At 45.7% G+C, this 17,112-nt stretch overlaps 1 protein-coding gene across 2 annotated transcripts in view; it reads right to left on the bottom strand.

Annotated features, from left to right (window-relative positions):
• Nucleotides 1–14,912, bottom strand: part of VAMP7 (vesicle associated membrane protein 7) — a 52,064-nt gene extending 37,152 nt beyond the window's left edge. Inside the window, exon 1 of one of the 2 annotated variants that reach the window (XM_056539856.1) lies at nucleotides 14,785–14,912. The gene's annotated coding sequence lies outside the window, so the exon portion shown is untranslated. The remainder of the gene's footprint in view (nucleotides 1–14,784) is intronic. The other variant, XM_056539857.1, reaches the window with a different exon arrangement.
• Between the last annotated feature and the right edge of the window lie 2,200 nt (nucleotides 14,913–17,112).

Here is a 17,112-nt window from a genome sequence, read left to right as displayed (position 1 = left end):
TTCAGGTAATGTTCCCTGGTATCAGCTTAGCTCCTGTTAAGGAATATAAAAAGCTGACCGGGAGTTATGCCAAGCCAGACTACTCCCCAAAAGGGAAGTTTTGACCCATCTGCAGACAGCTGTTTCGGGGTTTTTGCCCCTCGTCAGTACAGAGCAGGGTGATCTGGCTTGGCTGTGGTGAGAGGCCTGAGGCTTTAAACGGGGTCAGTACTTTCCTCAGGGAGAGGACACGGAGATTCAGGTTAGGCCATTTAGCACTCCGCAGGTGTCCTCTCCCTGAGGAAAGTACTGACCCCGTATATATATATATATATATATATATATATATATATTCCCTTTAATGTATACAGGAGGGTCAAATTCAGCAGAGTGCCCATGGACAAGTCACACATACAGTGAACCTGCGGTGGTTACTCTGTGAAGAGTTCACCCGGGACAAAAGGTCCTGATATAAACCAGGAGACCTCCAAAAGAGCAGGATATGTCAGTCGCAGTGTGACCTCGTAGCCTTTGCTTATTTAGGCTCCCGGTGGCAGTGTGACCTCGTAGCCTTTGCTTATTTAGGCTCCCGGTGGCAGTGTGACCTCGTAGCCTTTGCTTATTTACGCTCCCGGTGGCAGTGTGACCTCGTAGCCTTTGCTTATTTAGGCTCCCGGTGGCAGTGTGACCTCGTAGCCTTTGCTTATTTAGGCTCCCGGTGGCAGTGTGACCTCGTAGCCTTTGCTTATTTAGGCTCCCCGGTGGCAGTGTGACCTCGTAGCCTTTGCTTATTTAGGCTCCCGGTGGCAGTGTGACCTCGTAGCCTTTGCTTATTTAGGCTCCCGGTGGCAGTGTGACCTCGTAGCCTTTGCTTATTTAGGCTCCCGGTGGCAGTGTGACCTCGTAGCCTTTGCTTATTTAGGCTCGCGGTGGCAGTGTGACCTCGTAGCCTTTGCTTATTTAGGCTCCCGGTGGCAGTTTGACCTCGTAGCCTTTGCTTATTTAGGCTCCCCGGTGGCAGTGTGACCTCGTAGCCTTTGCTTATTTACGCTCCCGGTGGCAGTGTGACCTCGTAGCCTTTGCTTATTTACGCTCCCGGTGGCAGTGTGACCTCGTAGCCTTTGCTTATTTAGGCTCCCCGGTCGCAGTGTGACCTGGTAGCCTTTGCTTATTTACGCTCCCGGTGGCAGTGTGACCTGGTAGCCTTTGCTTATTTAGGCTCCCGGTGGCAGTGTGACCTCGTAGCCTTTGCTTATTTACGCTCCCGGTGGCAGTGTGACCTCGTAGCCTTTGCTTATTTACGCTCCCGGTGGCAGTGTGACCTCGTAGCCTTTGCTTATTTAGGCTCCCGGTGGCAGTGTGACCTCGTAGCCTTTGCTTATTTAGGCTCCCCGGTCGCAGTGTGACCTCGTAGCCTTTGCTTATTTAGGCTCCCGGTGGCAGTGTGACCTCGTAGCCTTTGCTTATTTAGGCTCCCGGTGGCAGTGTGACCTCGTAGCCTTTGCTTATTTAGGCTCCCGGTGGCAGTGTGACCTCGTAGCCTTTGCTTATTTAGGCTCCCGGTGGCAGTGTGACCTCGTAGCCTTTGCTTATTTAGGCTCCCCGGTCGCAGTGTGACCTCGTAGCCTTTGCTTATTTAGGCTCCCGGTGGCAGTGTGACCTCGTAACCTTTGCTTATTTAGGCTCCCGGTGGCAGTGTGACCTTGTAGCCTTTGCTTATTTAGGCTCCCGGTGGCAGTGTGACCTCGTAGCCTTTGCTTATTTAGGCTCCCGGTGGCAGTGTGACCTCGTAGCCTTTGCTTATTTAGGCTCCCGGTGGCAGTGTGACCTCGTAGCCTTTGCTTATTTAGGCTCCCGGTGGCAGTGTGACCTCGTAGCCTTTGCTTATTTAGGCTCCCGGTGGCAGTGTGACCTCGTAGCCTTTGCTTATTTAGGCTCCCGGTGGCAGTGTGACCTCGTAGCCTTTGCTTATTTAGGCTCCCGGTGGCAGTGTGACCTCGTAGCCTTTGCTTATTTAGGCTCCCGGTGGCAGTGTGACCTCGTAGCCTTTGCTTATTTAGGCTCCCGGTGGCAGTGTGACCTCGTAGCCTTTGCTTATTTAGGCTCCCGGTGGCAGTGTGACCTCGTAGCCTTTGCTTATTTAGGCTCCCCGGTCGCAGTGTGACCTCGTAGCCTTTGCTTATTTAGGCTCCCGGTGGCATTGTGACCTCGTAGCCTTTGCTTATTTAGGCTCCCGGTGGCAGTGTGACCTCGTAGCCTTTGCTTATTTAGGCTCCCGGTGGCAGTGTGACCTCGTAGCCTTTGCTTATTTAGGCTCCCGGTGGCAGTGTGACCTCGTAGCCTTTGCTTATTTAGGCTCCCGGTGGCAGTGTGACCTCGTAGCCTCTGCTTATTTAGGCTCCCGGTGGCAGTGTGACCTCGTAGCCTTTGCTTATTTAGGCTCCCGGTGGCAGTGTGACCTCGTAGCCTTTGCTTATTTAGGCTCCCGGTGGCAGTGTGACCTCGTAGCCTTTGCTTATTTAGGCTCCCGGTGGCAGTGTGACCTCGTAGCCTTTGCTTATTTAGGCTCCCGGTGGCAGTGTGACCTCGTAGCCTTTGCTTATTTAGGCTCCCGGTGGCAGTGTGACCTCGTAGCCTTTGCTTATTTAGGCTCCCGGTGGCAGTGTGACCTCGTAGCCTTTGCTTATTTAGGCTCCCGGTGGCAGTGTGACCTCGTAACCTTTGCTTATTTAGGCTCGCGGTGGCAGTGTGACCTCGTAGCCTTTGCTTATTTAGGCTCCCGGTGGCAGTGTGACCTTGTAGCCTTTGCTTATTTAGGCTCCCGGTGGCAGTGTGACCTCGTAGCCTTTGCTTATTTAGGCTCCCGGTGGCAGTGTGACCTCGTAGCCTTTGCTTATTTACGCTCCCGGTGGCAGTGTGACCTCGTAGCCTTTGCTTATTTAGGCTCCCGGTGGCAGTGTGACCTCGTAGCCTTTGCTTATTTAGGCTCCCGGTGGCAGTGTGACCTCGTAGCCTTTGCTTATTTACGCTCCCGGTGGCAGTGTGACCTCGTAGCCTTTGCTTATTTAGGCTCCTAGGCTCCCGGTGGCAGTGTGACCTCGTAGCCTTTGCTTATTTAGGCTCCCGGTGGCAGTGTGACCTCGTAGCCTTTGCTTATTTAGGCTCCCCGGTCGCAGTGTGACCTCGTAGCCTTTGCTTATTTAGGCTCCCGGTGGCAGTGTGACCTCGTAGCCTTTGCTTATTTAGGCTCCCGGTGGCAGTGTGACCTCGTAGCCTTTGCTTATTTAGGCTCCCGGTGGCAGTGTGACCTCGTAGCCTTTGCTTATTTAGGCTCCCGGTGGCAGTGTGACCTCGTAGCCTTTGCTTATTTAGGCTCCCGGTGGCAGTGTGACCTCGTAGCCTTTGCTTATTTAGGCTCCCGGTGGCAGTGTGACCTCATAGCCTTTGCTTATTTAGGCTCCCGGTGGCAGTGTGACCTCGTAGCCTTTGCTTATTTAGGCTCCCCGGTCGCAGTGTGAGCTCGTAGCCTTTGCTTATTTAGGCTCCCGGTGGCAGTGTGAGCTCGTAGCCTTTGCTTATTTAGGCTCCCGGTGGCAGTGTGACCTCGTAGCCTTTGCTTATTTAGGCTCCCGGTGGCAGTGTGACCTCGTAGCCTTTGCTTATTTAGGCTCCCGGTGGCAGTGTGACCTCGTAGCCTTTGCTTATTTAGGCTCCCGGTGGCAGTGTGACCTCGTAGCCTTTGCTTATTTAGGCTCCCGGTGGCAGTGTGACCTCGTAGCCTTTGCTTATTTAGGCTCCCGGTGGCAGTGTGACCTCGTAGCCTTTGCTTATTTAGGCTCCCGGTGGCAGTGTGACCTCGTAGCCTTTGCTTATTTACGCTCCCGGTGGCAGTGTGACCTCGTAGCCTTTGCTTATTTAGGCTCCCGGTGGCAGTGTGACCTCGTAGCCTTTGCTTATTTACGCTCCCGGTGGCAGTGTGACCTCGTAGCCTTTGCTTATTTAGGCTCCCGGTGGCAGTGTGACCTCGTAGCCTTTGCTTATTTAGGCTCGCGGTGGCAGTGTGACCTCGTAGCCTTTGCTTATTTAGGCTCGCGGTGGCAGTGTGACCTCGTAGCCTTTGCTTATTTAGGCTCCCGGTGGCAGTGTGACCTCGTAGCCTTTGCTTATTTAGGCTCCCGGTGGCAGTGTGACCTCGTAACCTTTGCTTATTTAGGCTCGCGGTGGCAGTGTGACCTCGTAGCCTTTGCTTATTTAGGCTCCCGGTGGCAGTGTGACCTCGTAACCTTTGCTTATTTAGGCTCCCGGTGGCAGTGTGACCTCGTAGCCTTTGCTTATTTAGGCTCCCGGTGGCAGTGTGACCTCGTAGCCTTTGCTTATTTAGGCTCCCGGTCGCAGTGTGACCTCGTAGCCTTTGCTTATTTAGGCTCCCAGTCGCAGTGTGACCTCGTAGCCTTTGCTTATTTAGGCTCCCAGTCGCAGTGTGACCTCGTAGCCTTTGCTTATTTAGGCTCCCAGTCGCAGTGTGACCTCGTAGCCTTTGCTTATTTAGGCTCCCAGTCGCAGTGTGACCTCGTAGCCTTTGCTTATTTAGGCTCCCGTGAATATTTTCAGCAAGACTGTGACATCTCACTATGGTCAGGTCATCCTCAACCGGCTCTAAGGACATTACGATGAGTACACTAGAGTCCAGGAGAATACCTCAACCCCATTTTGGATGTGGTGGTAAGTGGGTATAAACCCTGTCTTACATGAGGCCCTTAAAGGGGTACTCCAGTAGAAAACACACACATATATTATTTTTATTTTTTTTTCTTCTTTTTTTTTTTATTTTTTTTTTTAAATCAACTGGTGCCAGATTTGTAAATGACTTCTATTAAAAAATCTTTACCCTTCCAGTACTTTATAGCAGCTGTATGCGACAGAGAATATTCTTTTCTTTTTGTATTTCTATTTTTGTCTTGTCCACAGTGCTCTCTGCTGACATCTGATGCCGTACCAGGAACTGTCCAGAGTAGGAGAAAACCCCCATAGCAAACCTACGCTGCTCTGGACAGTTCCTGACACGGACAGAGGTGTCAGCAGAGAGCACTGTGGTCAGACAGAAAAGAAATTTAAAAAGAAAATAATTTCCTCTGTAGCATACAGCTGCTAAAAAGTATTGGAAGGGTAAAGATTTTTTTTTTAATAGAAGTCATTTACAAATCTGTTTAACTTTCTGGCACCAGTTGATTAAAAAATATATATGTTTTCCACTGGAGTACCCCTTTAGCACTTACTGCCAGGCTTCCCAGTTGTTCGATAATATTATGTACTAGATTGAGCTTTGGGGGTTGCGTCTAACAAAAGGTATGGTTCAGAGTGGACAACCCCTATTAAAGGGGTTATCCACCATAAGGTGAGTACCCCTTTAAGCCTAGCGCCATAGTGCGTAATACAAGTCACTCATTATTGTCGTTGTGAAGGCCAAAGCTGCTTCTTGGTAGAGAAGTTATAACTGGTGATTTAAAGGGGTACTCCAGTGAAAACCTTTTTTCTTTTCTTTTAAATCACCTGGTGGCAGAAAGTTAAACATATTTGTAAATTACTTCTATTAAAAAATCTTAATTCTTCCAGTACTTATTAGCTGCTGAATTCTACAGAGGAAATTCCTTTCTTTTTGAAACACTGATGACATCACAAGCACAGTGCTCTCTGCTGACATCTCTGTCCATTTTAGCAACCGTGCATAGCAGATGCATGCTAAGGGCAGCATGGTGGCTCAGTGCTGCCTTGCAGTGCTGAGGACTTGGGTTCAAATCCCACTAAGGACAACAATAAATAAAGTGTTATTATTATTATAATAACGTCAGCAGAGAGAACTGTGCTGGTGATGTCATCAGAGAGTGTTCCAAAAAGAAAAGAAAGAATTTCCTCTGTAGTATTCAGCAGCTAATAAGTACAGGAAGGATTAAGATTTTTTTAATAAAAGTAATTTACAAATATGTTTAACTTTCTGCCACCATTTGATTTAAAAGAAAAAAGGTTTTCACCGGAGTACCCCCTTGAAATGGGCACTGTCAGATACTAAAACCTTTGATATGTTGTAAAGCATGTATAACCAATAGGTTTTGCATTTGCTTTCATTAGAAAATGTTCAGTATTTCATACAGAAAAATCCAGTCAAACAACTGCCCCCCTGCCTGGACACATACTAGTCCTGCTGTGTCCATGAGTCATCACCTATGTCATGGACACACTTCCTTGATTGACAGCTGTGAGTGCAGGGCTCATAGCTGGAAGAAAACTCCTCCCACTGTCAGCTTGTATCCCACTACTGTCAGTGAGGACAAGCTGGGAGTTGTAGTTTTGCTAATGCTAGAGGAGATGTGAGCAGACAGCATAGTGAGGGAGGGGGCGGAGACCTGCACAGTGAGGCCACGCCCCCTTCCTTTGAGAAGAATTCAGACTAGTGAGCTAAACTAAAAGTGTAATAAAAAAAGAAAAAAAAAAGGTGCTAGACACATAAAAATTAGATGTACATGGTCCGGATTAGGTGATTGATTTAAAAAAAAAAAATGCTTTTTTTTGTTGGATCTGACGGGTACACTTTAACCCCTTAAGGACTCAGGGTTTTTCCGTTTTTGCACTTTCATTTTTTCCTCCTTACCTTTTAAAAATCATAACCCTTTCAATTTTCCACCTAAAAATCCATATTATGGCTTATTTTTTGCGTCGCCAATTCTACTTTGCAGTGACATTAGTCATTTTACCCAAAAATGCACGGCGAAACGGAAAAAAAAATCATTGTGCGACAAAATCAAAAAAAAAACGCCATTTTGTAACTTTTGGGGGCTTCCGTTTCTACGCAGTGCATATTTCGGTAAAAATTACACCTTATCATTATTCTGTAGGTCCATACGGTTAAAATGATACCCTACTTATATAGGTTTGATTTTGTCGCACTTCTGGAAAAAATCATAACTACATGCAGGAAAATTTATACGTTTAAAAATGTCATCTTCTGACCCCTATAACTTTTTTATTTTTCCACGTACGGGGCGGAATGAGGACTCATTTTTTGCGCCGTGATCTGAAGTTTTTAACGGTATGATTTTTGTTTTGATCTGACTTTTTGATCACTTTTTATTCATTTTTTAATGTTATAAAAAGTTACCAAAATACGCTTTTTTGGACTTTGGAATTTTTTTGCGCGTACGCCATTGACCGTACGGCTTAATTAATGATATATTTTTATAGTTCGGACATTTACGCACGCGGCGATACCACATATGTTTATTTTTATTTTTTTTTACACTGTTTTATTTTTCTTATGGGAAAAGGGGGGTGATTCAAACTTTTATTAGGGAAGGGGTTAAATGACCTTTATTAACACTTTTTTTTTACTTTTTTTTTGCAGTGTTATAGGTCCCATAGGGACCTATAACACTGCACACACTGATCGCTCATCCTGATCACAGGCGTGTATTAACACGCCTGTGATCAGCATTATCGACGCTTGACTGCTCCTGCCTGGATCTCAGGCACGGAGCAGTCATTCGTCGATCGGACACCGAGGAGGCAGGTAAGAGCCCTCCCGGTGTCCGATCAGCTGTTCGGGACGCCGCGATTTCACCGCGGCGGTCCCGAACAGCCCGACTGAGCAGCCGGGATACTTTCAGTTTCACTTTAGAAGTGGCGGTCAGCTTTGACCGCCGCTTCTAAAGGGTTAATACCGCACATCGCCGCGATCGGCGATGTGTGGTATTAGCCGCGGGTCCCGGCCGTTGATTAGCGCCGGGACCCACGCGATATGATGCGGGATCGCGGCGCGATCCCGCTTCATATCGCGGGAGCCGGCGCAGGACGTAAACATACGTCCTGCGTCGTTAAGGAGTTAAAGGGGTTATCCAGGCAAAAACTTTTTTTTATATATCAACTGGCTCCGGAAAGTTAAACAGATTTGTAAATTACTTCTATTAAAAAATCTTAATCCTTCCAATAGTTATTAGCTTCTGAAGTTTTCTGTCTAACTGCTCAATGATGATGTCACGTCCCGGGAGCTGTGCATGATGGGAAAATATCCCCATAGGAGCTCCACAGCTCCCGGGACGTGAGTCATCAGAGAGCAGTTAGACAGAAAACAGCAACTCAACTTCAGAAGCTAATAACTATTGGAAGGATTAAGATTTTTTAATAGAAGTAATTTACAAATTTGTTTAACTTTCCGGAGCGAGTTGATATATAAAAAAAAAAAGGTTTTGCCTGGAATACCCCTTTAAGGAAGCTGGTAATAGGAGTGAGCGTATGTACTGAGATGGTATTAACATGAGGAGGAACTGAGCATTGTGTAACCTTCCTTCACCAAACCACAGTTTTAAGCATCTCAAATGCCATTTCTAAATTTCGGCCTTTTTGCTTAAGAGAAGACAACTGCCCGCCTGAGTGGAGCCCCGTGTCAAATACACAACATGAACCCCTAAACTAGAAATAATAGGAGACCTTCCTACTTAAAGGGGTACTCCACCACTAGATATCGTATCCCCTATCCAAAGGATAGGGGATAAGATGTCTGATAGCGGGGGTCCCGCTGCTGGGGCCCCCGTGATCTCTCTCTGCTGCACCAGGCATTCGTTTAGAGCATCAGGTGAAGCGCAGGAGACTTGTGACGTTATGACCACGCCCCCTCAATGCAAGTCTATGGGAAGGGGCGGGGCTCCGTCCCGCCCCCTCCTATAGACTTGCATTGAGAGGGTGTGGCTCTGACAGCACGAGCGGGGCATGAACGTGACGTCACGAGCCTCCGACACTGTACCCGACGCTCTAAACGAACGCCGGGTGCAGCAGGAAGATTGCGGAGCATCAGGTGCAGCGCCCGAGGCTCGTGACATCACGGCCACGCCCCCTCAATGCAAGTCTATGGGAAGGGGGCCCCGGCGATCAGACATCTTTTGGATAGGGGATAAGATGTCTAAGGGCAGAGTGCCCCTTTAAATCATGTTGCACACCTAGACAGTGGCAGGGACGTAAAATAGATCAGGGCTTGACAAATTTGTCTTAAAGGGGTATTCCAGGAAAAACATTTTTATATATCAACTGGCTCCAGAAAGTTAAACAGATTTGTAAATTACTTCTATTAAAAAATATTAATCCTTTCAGTACTTATGAGCTTCTGAAGTTGAGTTGCTCTTTTCAGTCTAAGTGCTCTCTGATGACACGTGTCTCGGGAACCGCCCAGTTTAGAAGAGGTTTGCTATGGGGATTTGCTTCTAAACTGGGCGGTTCCCGAGACACGTGTCATCAGAGAGCACTTAGACTGAAAAGAGCAACTCAACTTCAGAAGCTCATAAGTACTGAAAGGATTAAGATTTTTTAATAGAAGTAATTTACAAATCTGTTAACTTTCTGGATCCAGTTGATATATAGAAACAAAAAGTTTTTTCCTGGATAACCCCTTTAATTCTATGAGGCAATGTTCACATGTCGGGAAATTTGCGAAAAGTCCGCCTAAAAAAAAAAAACAGGCAGACATTCCACAAATAACATGTTCTGGAGGCGCTGGGACCACTTGGAAATGTGTCGTCTCCATAGATGGCAATGAATTTCCAAGCGGATTCTGCCAAAAAAATAAACATGTTCATTCTTTTAACCTCTTCAGGACACAGGGCGTATGGATACGCCCTGCATTCTGAGTCCTTAAGGACCGAGGGCGTATCCATACGCCCGTGGGAAATCCGGTCCCCACCTTGGGGACCGGAGCCGGATGCTTGCTGAAATCATTCAACAGGCACCCCGGCACATCGCCCAGGGGGGTCCTGAGACCCCCCCCCCCCCCATGTCGGCGATCGGAGAAAATTGCATGTCAATTCAGACATGCGATTTTCTCCAATTCCGGGCTGATCAGGTCTCTGGTGACCCGATCACCCGGAAAATAGGGCTGATCGGAGTTGTCAGTGACAGTCCCGATCAGTTTAAGGGATAGGAGTGAGGTCGCAGAGCTGCGATCTCCTCCTATCCCCTGCCATTAGCAGAACGGTGTTCTGACCAATAGCAGTGCAGGACAGGGGGTTGCCATGGCTACCCCCCCCCCCCCCCCGTTCTGCCCGCCCCTGGATGTCGAGGGGAAGAAGATGGAGGCCGTACCTGCAGGAGAAGATGCCTGGGGACCCGGTATCTTCGCTGGAGCCTGCTGGATACTTGCTCAGGTAGGGAATCGACGGTGGGAGCGGGAAATTGAAAGTGAAAGTAAAACGATCTTTACTGTGGCAACCAATATGAAGGCCAAACTTGGCTGTCTGGGCATGCTGGGAGTTGCAGTTTTGCAACATCTGGAGGGTCACAGTTTGGAGACCACTGTTACAGTGGTGCCCAAACGGTAGCCCTCCAGATGTTGCCAAACTACAACTCTCAGCATGCCTCGACTGCCCAGGCATGCTGGGAGTTGTAGTTCTGTAACATCTGTCCCTTCAGATTTAGCAATTTTCATAAATTTTTTGAAAATTGCTGCTATACTTTGAAGCCCTCTAATTTTTTCAAAAAGCTAAAATATGTCCATTTAATGATGCCAACATAAAGTGGACATATTGTATTTGCGAAGAAAAATAAAATTTTTTTGGAATATCCATTTTCCTTACAAGCAGAGAGCTTCAAAGTTAGAAAAATGCTAAATTTTCAAAATTTTCATGAAATTTTGGGATTTTTCACCCAAAAAGGATGCAATTAATGCCGAAAATTTACCACCAAAATAAAGTAGAATATGTCACGGAAAAAAAAAATCTCAGAATCAGAATATTCGGTAAAAGCGTTTTCGCGTTATTAATTCGTAAAGTGACGGTGGTCAGAATTGCGAAAAAGGGCTGCGTCCTTAAGGGGTTAAGTGAGCATGGAACTTCTGCGGCGGAAACATCTGCCATGTGCGCGGTGCAGCGGAATCCCACTGAAAACAACAGGACGCCGCTGTAACGGAATTTCCCCAAAAAAATAAAAAATTTCCTGCTGGATTCCACTTGAAAATGTGTGTTCTGCCTCTTATCTATCCACCTATGGAGCTGTTTGATCCCTTTTTGATCCCTTTTTGATCCCTTTTTATAAGTGCTGTTTTTTTTTCCTGGGAAGTGAAGTCACCAAAAATCTGCAATTTGGTTGCTTAGAATTTTATTTTATTTTTATTATTAACGCCAATGAATTCGCAGTCTAGAAACATGATAATTTAATAGTTCGAACAATTCCGCACGCAGCTATACAATTTTTTTATTTTTTTATTTATTTTTTATTACTTGGAAAAGGGTTATTAAAATTTCTGATAGGGTTGGGAAGAGGGTTAGTGGTTGTATTTTATTTTATTTTCTTGGCCCAATTCCACAGAGGCCTAGCTGGGGCCTCAGGCAGGCCTGAAAAATGATCTGCACCTTGCAATTATGGGGGATCGGACTACTGGACCACCACGTATGGCGCCCAAACTGTTTTAATGCTGCAACTGCGGCATTTTAATAATTAAAGGGGTATTCCAGGAAAAAACTTTTTTTTATATATCAACTGGCTCCAGAAAGTTAAACAGATTTGTAAATTACTTCTCTTAAAAAATCTTAATCCTTTCAATAATTATCAGCTGCTGAAGTTAAGGTTGTTCTTTTCTGTCTTAGTGCTCTCTGATTACACGTGTCTCGGGAACCACGCAGTTTAGAAGAGGTTTGCTATGGGGATTTGCTTCTAAACTGGGCGGTTCCCAAGACAGGTGTCATCAGAGAGCACTTAGACAGAAAAGAACAACCTTAACTTCAGAAGCTCATAAGTACTGAAAGGATTAAGATTTTTTAATAGAAGTAATTTACAAATCTGTTTAACTTTCGGGAGCCAGTTGATATAAAAAAAAGTTTTTTCCTGGATAACCCCTTTAAATGACAGACATTGGATTGATCCCTCCCAGCCGGTGTCAGCTGCAGATAACGGGTATGACACGGGCCCAAGCAGATGTCTTACTCCCGCACCAGACCCATGATGTAAAACATACATTATGTGTCAGTAAGGGGCTGACAAAAACTTAGGCGCCAGGATGAAATGATCAGTCGCCATGGTGACCTGGTGCCTAGGATTTGTCAAGCCCTGCAATATAAGAAGTATAGAATAGAAGCTTATACACTGGATCTCGGCCAGTTTAGGGCCGTATTCACATCACACAATGGCCTGCCCCGTAAACAGACATCATTTTTTATGTATATTTTTGCACTGTATAACGGATGTTTTATAGTGCAAAAACAGCTTAAAATGCTGAGTGGAAACATGGCCCAGTTGTTTCAAAACAGCATAAAAGACACAATGTAACACTCTGCCCTATGATGTGCCAGTGCTTTCACTTTGCACAGGACTTCAGTGTCCCCAGAGACCGGCTGCACAATGTTTTCCTCTCTAACACTGGGTATGAGCCAAGAGCAGCGCGTCCTGGCACCATATTACAGTATTGTGTCCTACAGTCATATAAGAGCCACAGGGACCATTCCCTCTAGGTAATATAATGTACACACCACCAGCAGAAGAGTGAGTGCAGCTCTGGAGTATAATACAGGATAAGTAATGTAATGTATGTACACACTGACCTCACCAGCAGAAGAGTGAGTGCAGCTCTGGAGTATAATACAGGATATAACTCAGGATCAGTACAGGATAAGTAATAAAATGTACACAGTGATCCCATCAGCAGAATAGTGAGTACAGCTCTGGAGTATAATACAGGATAAGTAATGTAATGTATGTACACAGTGACCTCACCAGCAGAAGAGTGAGTGCAGCTCTGGAGTATAATACAGGATATAACTCAGGATAAGTAATGTAATGTATGTACACAGTGACCTCACCAGCAGAATAGTGAGTACAGCTCTGGAGTATAATACAGGATATAACTCAGGATAAGTAATGTAATGTATGTACACAGTGACCTCACCAGAAGAAGAGTGAGTGCAGCTCTGGAGTATAATACAGGATATAACTCAGGATAAGTAATGTAATGTATGTACACAGTGGAATAGTGAGTGCAGCTCTGGTGTATAATATAAGGATAAGTAATGTAATGTATGTACACAGTGACCTCACCAGCAGAATAGTGAGTACAGCTCTGGAGTATAATACAGGATATAACTCAGGATAAGTAATGTAATGTATGTACACAGTGGAATAGTGAGTGCAGCTCTGGTGTATAATATAAGGATAAGTAATGTAATGTATGTACACAGTGACCTCACCAGCAGAATAGTGAGTGCAGCTCTGGAGTATAATACAGAATATAACTCAGGATCAGTACAGGATAAGTAATGTAATGTATGTACACAGTGACCTCACCAGCAGAATAGTGAGTGCAGCTCTGGAATATAATACAGAATATAACTCAGGATCAGTACAGGATAAGTAATGTAATGTATGTACACAGTGACCCCACCAGCAGAATAGTGAGTGCAGCTCTGGTGTATAATACAGGATATAACTCAGGATCAGTAAAGGATAAGTAATGTAATGTATATACACAGTGACCTCACCAGCAGAATAGTGAGTACAGCTCTGGAGTATAATACAGGATATAACTCAGGATCAGTACAGGATCAGTAATGTAATGTATGTACACAGTGACCTCACCAGCAGAATAGTGAGTACAGCTCTGGAGTATAATACAGGATAGAACTCAGGATCAGTACAGGATAAGTAATGTAATGTATGTACACAGTGACCTCACCAGCAGAATAGTGAGTGCAGCTCTGGAGTATAATACAGGATATAACTCAGGATCAGTACAGGATAAGTAATGTAAGTACACAGTGACCTCACCAGCAGAATAGTGAGTGCAGCTCTGGAGTATAATACAGGATAAGTAATGTATGTACACAGTGACCCCACCAGCAGAATAGTGAGTACAGCTCTGGAGTATAATACAGGATATAACTCAGGATCAGTACAGGATAAGTAATGTAATGTATGTACACAGTGACCCCACCAGCAGAATAGTGAGTACAGCTCTGGAGTATAATACAGGATATAACTCAGGATCAGTACAGGATAAGTAATGTAATGTATGTACACAGTGACCCCACCAGCAGAATACTGAGTACAGCTCTGGAGTATAATACAGGATATAACTCAGGATCAGTACAGGATAAGTAATGTAATGTATGTACACAGTGACCTCACCAGCAGAATAGTGAGTACAGCTCTGGAGTATAATACAGGATATAACTCAGGATCAGTACAGGATAAGTAATGTAATGTATGTACACAGTGACCCCACCAGCAGAATAGTGAATACAGCTCTGGAGTATAATACAGGATATAACTCAGGATCAGTACAGGATAACACAACTACTCAGGAAACCGGGCAAATCTGAATCAATACTGCTTGCAACCAATTCAATTAATTTGGACCCAAAAGAAATTTCAGGAAACGTTGTCCTTTAAGGATCAGTAGAGGGGTCGTCCTTATCCCCTAAGGATGATGTGTTGGTGTCATGGTTACCAAGACGATCACATGGTGTCATTCCAATACACTGTGTTGCCTCTAACAACCAATTAGATACATCATGCCCCTATCTTCTTTAGTGGGCTCTGACTGGTTGCTATGGGCAACACTGACTATAAGAGTAATTGTTGTAACGGATATAAACATAATCCACATACAATATACACTGCATGTCCTGTTATTTCAAAACTCCCTCCCCTACCTGTGTACATGTCACATCCCCCAGTATCCCCCTCACAGTCCCCTACTGGGCACTGGGCCCTACCTGACCATGACAACTGCCCCCGCCCCCCTCAGTTCCCCCATAATGGTGTGCGCCGCTCCCCCCGTACCTGGAATGGCTCAGGCCGTGTGGTGCAGATACAGACAGGGCGTTAATACATGTCAGCTCCCTCAGCCGCTTCCTCCTGCACTGAGCTCAGATCAGATGACTTCCGCAGGTGACTCTATGCCACAGTGAAGCATCATGGGAAATGTAGTGCTGTCCGGTGATTGACTCCTCTGTACACTCCCCCGTCTGTGAGCGGAGCAGCAGAGCTGAGTATGTGCGGTATATAGTGCGGTCAGAGCTGGAGAAGAGCTGTAATGTGAATAGGGGTGTGGAGAAAAGAGCTGATCACACTGTATGGACACTACTATGCTGATCACACTGTATGGACACTGCTATGCTGATCACACTGTATGGACACTACTATGCTGATCACACTGTATGGACACTCCTATACTGATCACACTGTATGGACACTACTATACTGATCACACTGTATGGACACTACTATGCTGATCACACTGTATGGACACTACTATGCTGATCACACTGTATGGACACTACTATGCTGATCACACTGTATGGACACTACTATGCTGATCACACTGTATGGACACTTCTATGCTGATCACACTGTATGGACACTGCTATGCTGATCACACTGTATGGACACTACTATGCTGATCACACTGTATGGACACTGCTATGCTGATCACACTGTATGGACACTACTATGCCGATCACACTGTATGGACACTGCTATGCCGATCACACTGTATGGACACTACTATGCTGATCACACTGTATGGACACTACTATGCTGATCACACTGTATGGACACTGCTATGCTGATCACACTGTATGGACACTACTATGCTGATCACACTGTATGGACACTACTATGCTGATCACACTGTATGGACACTACTATGCTGATCACACTGTATGGACACTGCTATGCTGATCACACTGTATGGACACTACTATGCTGATCACACTGTATGGACACTACTATGCTGATCACACTGTATGGACACTACTATGCTGATCACACGGTATGGACACTGCTATGCCGATCACACTGTATGGACACTACTATGCCGATCACACTGTATGGACACTGCTATGCCGATCACACTGTATGGACACTACTATGCCGATCACACTGTATGGACACTACTATGCCGATCACACTGTATGGACACTACTATGCCGATCACACTGTATGGATACTACTATGCCGATCACACTGTATGGACACTACTATGCTGATCACACTGTATGGACACTGCTATGCTGATCACACTGTATGGACACTACTATGCTGATCACACTGTATGGACACTCCTATGCTGATCACACTGTATAGACACAACTATGCTGATCACACTGTATGGACACTACTATGCTGATCACACTGTATGGACACTACTATGCTGATCACACTGTATGGACACTACTATGCTGATCACACTGTATGGACACTACTATGCTGATCACACTGTATGGACACTACTATGCTGATCACGCTGTATGGGCACTGCTATGCTGATCACACTGTATGGACACTACTATGCTGATCACACTGTATGGACACTGCTATGCTGATCACACTGTATGGACACTACTATGCTGATCACACTGTATGGACACTACTATGCTGATCACACTGTATGGGCACTGCTATGCTGATCACACTGTATGGACACTACTATGCTGATCACACTGTATGGACACTACTATGCTGATCACACTGTATGGACACTACTATGCTGATCACACTGTATGGACACTGCTATGCTGATCACACTGTATGGACACTACTATGCTGATCACACTGTATGGACACTACTATGCTGATCACACTGTATGGATACTGCTATGCTGATCACACTGTATGGACACTACTATGCTGACCACACTGTATGGACACTCCTATGCTGATCACACTGTATGGACACTGCTATGCTGATCACACTGTATGGACACTGCTATGCTGACCACACTGTATGGACACTCCTATGCTGATCACACTGTATGGACACTGCTATGCTGATCACACTGTATGGACACTACTATGCTGATCACACTGTATGGACACTACTATGCTGATCACACTGTATGGACACTGCTATGCTGATCACACTGTATGGACACTGCTATGCTGACCACACTGTATGGACACTGCTATGCTGATCACAGTGTATGGACACTGCTATGCTGATCACACTGTATGGACACTACTATGCTGATCACACTGTATGGACACTACTATGCTGATCACACTGTATGGACACTACTATGCTGATCACACTGTATGGACACTGCTATGCTGATCACACTGTATGGACACTACTATGCTGATCACACTGTATGGACACTCCTATGCTGA

This window comes from Hyla sarda, chromosome 9 (assembly GCF_029499605.1).
Source record: "Hyla sarda isolate aHylSar1 chromosome 9, aHylSar1.hap1, whole genome shotgun sequence".
Classification (NCBI taxonomy): domain Eukaryota; kingdom Metazoa; phylum Chordata; class Amphibia; order Anura; family Hylidae; genus Hyla; species Hyla sarda.
This window is presented reverse-complemented; position numbering and strand designations above follow the sequence as displayed.